Source organism: Anopheles funestus, chromosome 2RL (genome assembly GCF_943734845.2).
Source record: "Anopheles funestus chromosome 2RL, idAnoFuneDA-416_04, whole genome shotgun sequence".
NCBI lineage: Eukaryota > Metazoa > Arthropoda > Insecta > Diptera > Culicidae > Anopheles > Anopheles funestus.
Window position 1 is genome coordinate 66,417,721 of NC_064598.1, and position 9,580 is coordinate 66,427,300.

The 9,580-nt window shown below is 40.0% G+C and overlaps 1 protein-coding gene across 6 annotated transcripts in view; it reads right to left on the reverse strand.

The window, feature by feature from the left end:
- LOC125765575 (neuronal acetylcholine receptor subunit alpha-7-like) overlaps positions 1–8,351 on the reverse strand; it is a 72,552-nt gene extending 64,201 nt beyond the window's left edge. The window contains exons 1-2 of one of the 6 annotated variants that reach the window (XM_049430879.1): positions 8,328–8,351; positions 5,417–6,700 (exon numbers count right to left, since the gene is read on the reverse strand). The gene's annotated coding sequence lies outside the window, so the exon portion shown is untranslated. Of the gene's footprint in view, positions 1–5,416; positions 6,701–7,365; positions 8,271–8,327 lie in introns of those variants that run through there. The other 5 variants (XM_049430876.1, XM_049430875.1, XM_049430878.1 and 2 more) reach the window with 5 other exon arrangements.
- Positions 8,352–9,580: the final 1,229 nt, after the last annotated feature.

Here is a 9,580-nt window from a genome sequence, read left to right on the forward strand (position 1 = left end):
TAGCAACATCTTAAAATGGTAAAATATCGATTCACGCTTAAATGAGAGACGTTTTTATACAAACAAGACAAATGAAAAGGTACTGAAGTAAAACGATTAGAATGATAAATGAAAACTTAATTCATGTCGCTATTTATCTTAAAATGTACATATTTGACTCATTTAACTTTTTTTTTAATTAAAATAAATCATAACATTCAACAATCACAGACTTCAAAGTTCAGAATTGAATAAAATACTTTATGAAATGAATTTATGCTGATTAAAATATTTCCGACTATACCATTAATTTACCATATCAAATAAGAAGATCTTATCTTTATGAAATACTTCTATTTTACTACAACGGGTTTATTGATATTTTCATTAGTAACTACCAAGTACTCAGCAATTACGAGAAAATATAATTTCCCTTTCACATAAGCTCTCAGTACAGTGATATCATTGCACTCGGCATCCTTTCGTGAACGATCATTTATTCATAGTCAAACAGAAACTTAACACCTTCACCGGACCAGCCGATGAATATGGCTATGAAAAATTCACTAAACCCCAACGACCACAAATGCCCAGATTTGCACCGGAAACCAAAGAGACGGTTAGGCTATCGATGCACTTTTCTCTGCATCATGCATTAATGAACTTCAAACCAAAGTGCTTCTACATTATCTGAAACCACAGCACCGAAAATGTATTATCAGCCGCACTAGCTGGAATTTTGGAAAATAAATTTGTTTATGGAAAATATGCTCTTTCCTTCCCGGAATGCACCAGTTGGAAAAACACGCTTTTGAGGGTATTTTGAGATGCAAGCGAATCTATTCCCCCAAACCAGCACGGTACATTCGTAATTGATTGAATCAATTTTTAATTCCCACCTAACAACTCACCCACAACCACAGCACGACCAGGGGTTGCAGGCAAAACCAAAAACCCAAGCATTGGGTTACGTTCAGTGGTGTATGATTAATTATGCACCGCATTTCCAATGCCTCCAGCATTGTTCCATCCGCCAACAGTGCAGTGTGGTAACGAGCTGGATAGTTAAAAAAAATCAGCCAACGATTGTTATTGCAACTGCAGCAACCATCAGCAAAACATTAGCCCAAAGCGGTGTCAGCTTGCGGGACATGACACTTTTGATGAAGAGTTCTTTTTCTAGTGCAACGTCAATAAATCGGAAAATGTTTTTGCCTAGTGTACATACGCTCAGGCGCGCCAGGAAGGACCCAAAGGCAACCAAACCAACACGCTGAAGCATCGTGCTTTGATCAATTATTTATGAACAAATGTTGCATGCAATCAATCGATTGAGAATGCAAATCAAAGCTCTGGAGGTATGATTTATTTGAAATTTCTAGCATCTCATCAGCGTAGTGGGACAGAAATTGTGTATGAAATATTCATATTTCTTAAAATTAAGCCAATTTTAATGGGAATAAAATTATGAAAGGATTTAATTAAAATTCAAACTATTTTGATAGTCGCTACATTTTTTTAGGTTCATGTATAAAACATTTATTTTTTTAGTAATTTTCGTTTTTACAAATTTGATTTTAGTTTTTAAACTTCTGAACCGTGTTTCTTCTTATTCATGACTAAACAACCTGCTAGGAGGGGTCAAACATGTCATAACCAGGAAACCCCTTTGCAATGGTTAAACGCACGAGATGGGATTTAGTACCGTTGATGTCGTGTAAGAGACCAGCGGCGCTTTCAGCTACACCAACAAAGTAAATTGTCGTTCTATACAGTTCAACAAAAAATTAAAAACTTAAAAATAAGTCAAAGAAATATACTGTTTGTATTGCATAACTATTCCATTAAAATATATAAAATTTAAAATAATGTTAAAAATAAGTTTAGCACACACAAACAAGAGCAAAAATTAAAATATAGTATAAAACATACAAACACAAAAACCAACGTACTTCAACAACAAACTTATGCACATCGCATTGTTGCTTCTGGGAAACTCCAATCTCACGGCATGATTTCGTGAAATTTGTCAGCACCGAGCAACAAGAAAATGCCGCTGAAAGGCTTGCTGCACAAAGTCTGAAGATGATCTGATCTAAGCTCTGCCCCGTGCTGCCCCATCACTCGTCAACACATCCTTTCACGGGTCTGGATCGAGAATTTGCATACTCATGCAAAGCAAACAGCTAAGCAGACAAACAGGTCCGTGAGTAAACTCACAAAGCGCAAAACGGAACCAACACGTGACACGGTAGCGTTCGCTGGTAGAAATGCGGAAACATGCAACAGTGGCTCTTAAAACCCCTGTGCCTGTTACCATTCCACCACATGCCGATACCGCTGTAATGTACGTTGCGAACTATGTTGACGGTACAGGAAAAAAAGAGCACGTACCGGACGGATGCCAACCCAAACCCGTACTCTTCTAGCTGACAAAATTATACACGAATGACTGGACGTGTTTGGGATGCAAAATGACGAGCAACAATATGCATTCGGGGTCGGGCTCGATGGCTCTCCCGGTTAAGAGTTATGTATGGGTGGGTGTGCTGCTTTTTTTTATTTTTATTTTTTTGTTCACTTAAGGCAATTTTATCATACCAACTAGAACGGGAAATGCCTCCCAACGGGGCGATAGAAATACGGGTTTTTCCAACTAAAATCACCGGAAAACCACAGAAGCTGACCTGATTCGAAGCTTACCAATTGACCGATTGGGTTTGGTGCCCTGATTGAGTGAGCGGTCATTATGGGGAAATAAATTGTATTGCTTTGGTAATTAATTAACCAGTGCCAATCCTATTTTCCATACGGAAACGAACCAGAAACATGCAAACCAGTTTGAAAGAAAGAAAATTATTCTAATTTAAAATGTGTTTTGCATTATTGAATTGATAAAACAAATTCAATAAAATAGCTCATTTTGTTTAGTATTTAGTTTAGTTTAGTTTTCTGTCGTTAGTATAAATAATTAGGTTACCTTTTTTTTTACAACAAATGTGTTTCAATGACACGGAAAAAAATGTAGTTTAGCAAACAAACAAAAATTTACCACGAATATTTGAAGCTCTACAGTTTTAAGAATACTAAAAGAATAAATTAATTATTCATGATAAACATAATCATAATGATACATCAAACAATCTAAAAATCACAAATTATTCAACAGTGCAACCTGCTGTATGGGTTTCGAAAAAAAACTTTTTTTAATCAAACAAACCTTCATTAAAGTAATTGTTACTAGAGCAAAGCATACAGTTCGGGCTTAACACGTACTAATGAAAAGAGAAGAATATATTAACACCGAGTATCGAAGTGGTATAAATGGCTTAATGTTTTTATACAGATAAATAAAATTCGAGGAAAAACGTCACTAACTATATTGCGCCACCATGGGACATTCAATGGGAAAATCGTTCACAAAATAGCAAATAATATTCGAACGAAAAACTTTTCGAAAAGATTCATATCTTTAAATTTGGACAAGAATTGCTGAAAAATAAACAATTGCTTGCTTTTTTCACTCATTGAAAAAGGTCCAACCGTATCATACCTTTCGAAAAACACATACTCACAAATTTAGGGCATTTGCCTCGTAAAAAGTACTGCGATGCTCATTTTCCTCCTACGTACGATGAATTTTGCAGTCATGCAAACCTTCAGGGAAAATAGCTCCGTATTTCTAGTATAAGCATCTCGAGAAACGAAGTTCTCTGACATTTACTATGAACTCTAACTGCCGCTTGAACAAAAAAGAAGAAAAAACCCAAATGAGCTTATAAAAATGGAATTCATGGCGCATATACTAGAAGAAAAAAACTGATGACAAGGTAAACACATCACACAGGTGTGGGATGGTCGATTTAAAGAACGCACTTTTGAAGGACAAATTTTCACTTGTTTCATTGTTCACACCGGATAACCGGGGAAACCCAACGGTTCCGTCTGGTGCTGGGCGAGAAGTGCACGGGAAGCATAAAGTCATTCAGTCACCAATACAGCTCCAATCGTTCGGTAAACGATTTTTCCAGCACCCTAAACCTACCGAGCAGGATCGGTGTGATCGGGAAAAAGAACTCACACAGCAGCACAATCTGTACAGGTCCCCACAGAATTATGTTGGTGTTGAGGTAGTACAATACGAGTTCCTCTTAACAAGCATGTGTGGGTGTGTTGAAAGTCGTACTCAGCAGGGAAAAAAGGAGAAAAATTACGCGCGCACACACACACACCGCCAAGGATATGTTCACCCGTGTCCTTTTCACGACTGCGGTGCGTTCATCTGGCGAGTGTTCATCGGTTAACGGTTAATGATCGTTTTATCATTGGACTGGTATCGCCACACGCATGTAGCATAGACCTTGATATTTGTAGCCATTGTGATTGGTATATAATGAGAATATTAGTGCCGTGCCATTAAATTACGACGAAAGGTGAACGAAACAGTCTCGTTCAGTAAAGGCTAAATGGCAATAAAAATGTCGCTTTTTAATTATTGCAAGTAAACAGATCCAAACGTCAAATGAAAAAATTAGAAGAACATTCAAACAATAAAACACAATTATTACGCGAGATAAATGATGCTAAAAAATTAAACAAATGTGGTATAGCGCAATTCCCTTGCTCTGCATTTAATGCAAAATACAATTTTCAACATAAGTTTAATAGTAATAATGTTCTTCTTTAATCCCATCATTGGTACTCATTTATTATCCAATAAAATGTACTATAAAATTTCATTTTGAACATATCCTTTAGATAAATGAAAGGAATTTTATGAAGTTTTTAATTCAAAAACTAAATCCATCTAATTAGGTATACTATTGAAGAAAAGGGATTATCCAATATCATTAAGTTGTGTAACATGTTTTAGCGATATACACGCATCAACATTCATGCTAACTGAGGATAGCCAAATCTCTCAATTCACCCACGAATATATTCTAGCTTCTCTAGGTAATGGTGTTAGTAGAGCAGAGAATCGTACATGGCTCGTTTATGTGTGGGTGGCCGTGATTTCAAACGGGTTTCTTTTGTTCTACATCTCACAGGAGACACATTGACAAGGGCATTCAGCCAAAGAAAGGAAAAAAAAATCTATCGCCACAAAATTGGAACCACCACCAAAGTGATTTCCCATGTATGCCACATAAAGTGTGCAATATGAACGGTTAATAGTTGTTGTCGAATGTTTTTGCAATACGTGGTTATAATATTAATAAACAAGTTCCATGAGTTAGTAAACTAAAACTTAGGTTGAAGAGAAACAATTGTGCATTTAAACATTTTTTCACAATTTTTACAAGCCGATGCTTACGATACACGATAACCGATGATTATGAAAATGAATTTTTTTACAGTAACAAAAGTTGATTAACCTAAACTTAGAGCACATTGATCTTCATTTACTGTTCGTTACACTCAGTCTTATCATTACCTTTTTTCATTACATGTAGCATTCGGTCGTACGTTCGGTGCCTAACACCACTCAGTCCATGCTGGACGGGCAGAGAAAGGAGATCCTATTACAAGCTCACTTGCGTACCGCACTATCCTGCCGTATCCTCACAGCTCACTATGCACACATTTAAACAGCTCACTCGTTTAACAGTAAAACAGCATCAGCAAACCGTGCAGGCTCTTTTTACTCACATTTTCTCACTACTCGTTGACCGTGAGCTATTCACTGCCTTGCTCTACTTCTTCGGTACACAGGTTTACGGCGTCCGGACGCGTCTGGCAACGATACAGGCACATTCACACACGCACATACACACACATACACCCATACACGGTAGATCAAGCATCCAATGAACTTTCACTCGCTGGAGCTTGAGTGCAGCACCAGCTCACGTTTAGTGTAATAAACCAGTCATGCAGTAAGCTGCTCACACGCATTGCTCACCGTCACACGATTCAGCGCGAAACTCGCTGCAAAAGCCTACCGTAGGGCATTGGGCACCTTTTTTCGCCTGGTTTGCTTTCACCCATAACTAGCACGTTACACACATTCCTCAAACATATGCTACTATTCCTCGCCACACAACCGTGGCTGTGGTAAGACTTTCGTGAAGCAACACATCGACCTGGGTGAGCCACATTGCTCACATGGGTTGGGGCATTTTTCCGCGGACTCACTTGGCTCATTCACGCGGTCCGGTCTGCGGGTGCTCTAGGTTTCGTAATTTCCATTCGTCCTCCATTGTCGCGTTCGGGCAGGTCCGTTCGGTCGTGTTCGAACGGTCATGAACGGACGTGTTCCGAACGCACTGTTTGGGTGTTATTTTATTTTGCTATACAATTTAAATCTTTTCGCCGTTTTTCTGCGCCTTCTAGCGTATGTAGTGTATATCTTTTTTATGGAGCTTCTTTTTTTATTTTTCGGGCTGCCAGTTTCGCAACCCCGGGAGCACACTTGTTGGTAAGGGCTACTAATTTTATTACACTACACTCACTGCTCTCAATTTGTCGCTTTTTTGCCTATATTTTCGCTCACACTTGCAGCACATTTTTCTCACATTTTCACTACTTCTCTCACTTTCTCTTTCTTTTTTTAATTTCTTTCTGCCTCTCGCTCTATCGCACACTCACACGCTTTTTTTCTTTATTCTTTACTTTTCGGGTTTATTTGCTGTAATTAAATCAATCGCACTAGTATTTTCACCATAGCGCGTAGGTGTGAGGAGGTGGATCGACCGTAAGCAATTCCACAAACACCGTACTATTGGGAAAAGGGGGAAAATTAAGCAGATTATTAAACACACACGGTAATCAAAACTTTACATAGCTGCATTATGGTTCAAATATCTCTCATATTACAATAACACATGCTAACACTCCGTAGTTTCCTTGATTTTTTCTGTTTCAATATAATAGTCTCTATATTTTTAGCTAATATTAAAACTGTACGACACAAACATTGCTCATTCTCTGTTGTCGGGAGCTCTTTCTTACAAAAAATAGAAAACTTTCATAAACGTTCCCACCTTCTTTGCAGCGAAACGAAAGCTTATTTCGTAACAGTATAGCTTCATTAAGTACGCAGCCATTTAGCTACGCAGACCTACCAGGCGCCTCCATCAGAACACATTTTTAGCAGGCACACTGGTTGCTTCCATACGAACTCTTTTGTTGCCATGAACCGTGTGTATGTTGAAATATATTCGCAAGCTTATACTCTAACGCAGCGTTCTTTCATTGTTTCCCTCCGATTTATGCCATTTTTCCATTTATGGTTCACGTTCATGCTTAAATTAATACTCATCAATAAACGCCTGACCGTTGCACCTCAGTTAACCTGCATGGCATTGAAGTACTTGTCCACCATTCCATCACTCTCTGCTCATTTCAGCGCAACACAAAAAAATACACACACATTTTCATCACCTGTATAACACAAATTGTATCCGTCGCGTTAGGGACACACGTTCTCACGCGTTTTTTTTTTTGCGTTCCTTTCTTCCAGAACACCCCCGGGAAAACCACTTCTCACTCAAGCATCCCACTCTCGTTCTGTCATCCGTTTTGGGCATTCCGTTGTTCAGCACCTCACATCAGTTCCGAACGGTTTGGAAGCAGGTTGCCCATTCATGGTTCTTTCTTTTTACACGTTTTTTTTCTTCTCACATGCACTTGCTCTCTCCTTTTCTCTCTTCACTTTTGGGCACATTCATTCACTAGGCAGCTCATTTTCTACCTTTTGCGGATCGGTTTCAACGAGCTCAAGCTGTCTGCACGGAGAGAACCCTGCTTTTCGGAGTTGGCCCAGCAAACTAGCCCGATTCATCCCGTCAGGTACACGATCCACTGTGCTGAATGTGCTGGAAAACTCCTAACGCACCATTTCAATAAAACTTTGATATGAATGTTAGCTCTCTTTTCATGCGAGCCCCAGCCAAGTGCTTTGAATTTTCTTTTCCCTTTTCTGGGTGGACACCACATCCCAACGCTTTCTTTGCGCTGCGGCGAGCGGAGTCTCCACCCTCTTCCCGGTACACTACACTACAATGCTCTGCGAATGGTTCTGTAGTTTCCCTTTTAGTTTGTTCAGCGTTTTACAACACGTTAGGCTCACTTGTTTCTGCACTGAACGCCGTTCGACCGTGAAAATGATAAATTAAAAGAGTATACCCTCACTGCACACATATATATTTAAAGCATTAAGTAACAAATCTATACAAAAACAACAGCACGACTCTAAACCGGAACACCAACTGGGACGGTAGCTCCCGGAGTGATGCTGCCACACTGGGTTTGCCCTGTTTTTTCGTGCCGAAGCACCGACCGAACCTCGAGCGAATTTCGGGCGCATTCCCGAAGCCAAACCCGAACACTGACGCACGCTTTACCATTATCATCTTCCACCCATACACTGGGTTTCACTGGGAGTTTCGCTCGCACATTCTCATTTGTTCCACGGTTGGCTTCCGTAGCCATTTCGGAAGTCGGGCATTAGGTCGTCCGATCACGCGACGCTGACGACAAGGACGCTCACACACTCCGCTCGATCCGCTTTCGGGTGTATTTCAGTTCGGCCCATTCGGGACGGGACAGGACGAGATCCCATTCATTTTCCGATTCCCGCCGGGTTGCGTTGCCTTTACTTTTTTAGTACAATGGTTGGTAGTAAGGTTTTTAGTACAACCGCTCGAAGCGCCAGGAGACATGTGAAGATGTTTGTTCCCGCTCACACCTACAAGGTGCTAAACTTTGTGACCATGCTCTCTGTCGAGCGTCTCGCTCGAGCTCGAGTGCACCTGCGCCACGGCCCGGATGCCCGAAACCCCGAGAAAAGGACGACCAAGCGACTTCGGGCTCGTGTACTCAGAGAAGGTAGGAGAAAAGAACGGTTCCGAACGAATACTAACAAATCGGGAAAAACCCGCTGTTGAACGTCACAAAGAGACACATTGGGGATGGTCACTCTGTTCATTCGAATGTCCTTCGGTATTAGTAAAGGCATAAATACCGATACGCATTCACCTTGACATGTGTTTGTGTGTCTAGCTTACGGGTTTTAGTATGCTTGTTGCTCGATGACAATGATTCCTTCTCAACAAGTTTCCAAAACTCGATTCATAAAACGGATTCACCAGCTCTCAACCGTTTCGGTAAATCCATTCGAATGAGTTCTACCACGGTACGAGTGCTTTTACTGGGATTGTGTGAGTTCCATCGTTTGCGGTGATAAGCTCACATAAATGGGAGATTTCTTCGAAAATCCAAAAAAAAAGTAATGAAATAAACGAATAAACGAGAAATTTAACGAGTCCCATTCAAAGTATGCCAAATTTTCTTGGTTTTACTTAAAAACAACTCTTCACAGAAAAAAAAATACCTCCAAAAACTAATTTCCCTGTTCTTCACGTTACAAATGTTGGGATATTAAATACTTCACATGATACCAGGCCGCTTCCCATTTACCACTCACGTGACCGATGTTTCAAAATGTACTTCCATTGTTTTCCCAAACCGGTTGGGAAAAATCGCTGCTCATTCGGTGAAGAAGAAAACCGAAACCCAACACCGAATACCGGATGCGTTAGTACAATGATGGGTAATGTAAGGTAAATTACACCATTATGGTGCTCCCCCGAGACAG